This window comes from Nicotiana attenuata, unplaced genomic scaffold, assembly GCF_001879085.1.
Source record: "Nicotiana attenuata strain UT unplaced genomic scaffold, NIATTr2, whole genome shotgun sequence".
Classification (NCBI taxonomy): domain Eukaryota; kingdom Viridiplantae; phylum Streptophyta; class Magnoliopsida; order Solanales; family Solanaceae; genus Nicotiana; species Nicotiana attenuata.
In genome coordinates this window covers 107,035-107,619 of record NW_017673653.1, presented here as the reverse complement: position 1 = coordinate 107,619, position 585 = coordinate 107,035, and the positions used below count along the sequence as shown (strand labels likewise).

The following is a 585-nucleotide window of genomic DNA, read 5'->3' as shown; positions in this document are numbered from 1 at the left end:
CGCGGGGTAGAGCAGTTTGGTAGCTCGCAAGGCTCATAACCTTGAGGTCACGGGTTCAAATCCTGTCTCCGCAACATCTTGTTTTGCCAAACTATTTTAGGGTTGACTCTGTTAACTAGTAATTAATTCCCGCTTTCGCTTTTTGGGGTGAAGGAAAAGAAACGTAGGGGAGGGATAGAATCACTACACTATCACGGCCAACTATACCAAATCCTTAATTTAAGGATATATTTAATGCTATTTATGAAATTAAATAATAAATAAATAGTAATAAAATTACTTTATCTTGGATCTTGGGCGGATAGCGGGAATCGAACCCGCATCTTCTCCTTGGCAAAGAGAAATTTTACCATTCGACCATATCCGCATTTTTTTGTTCTTGATACACAATATGTACCCACATATATGATATATAACCGGATCTTTTTTTGTGCAGTGCCGGGACACATATTCTCTTCGGAACGATTCCAATTATTTTTTTATTTAATTGTATTCTTTTTATTCAAGAAGTTTGACCCCCCTCTAATTTTTTTGTTTTCTTTATTTGATTTGCGTTTTCTTTGGGGACTTAGATTCCAATGTAAT

The 585-nt window shown here is 36.2% G+C and overlaps 2 non-coding genes across 2 annotated transcripts; one reads left to right on the top strand and one right to left on the bottom strand.

Moving 5' to 3' along the window:
- On the top strand, positions 1-74 carry TRNAM-CAU. Its single transcript has one exon. It is a non-coding gene; the product is annotated as a tRNA-Met (tRNA).
- Positions 75-296: 222 nt separating this feature from the next.
- TRNAG-GCC lies at positions 297-367 on the bottom strand. The gene has a single exon. It is a non-coding gene; the product is annotated as a tRNA-Gly (tRNA).
- Between the last annotated feature and the right edge of the window lie 218 nt (positions 368-585).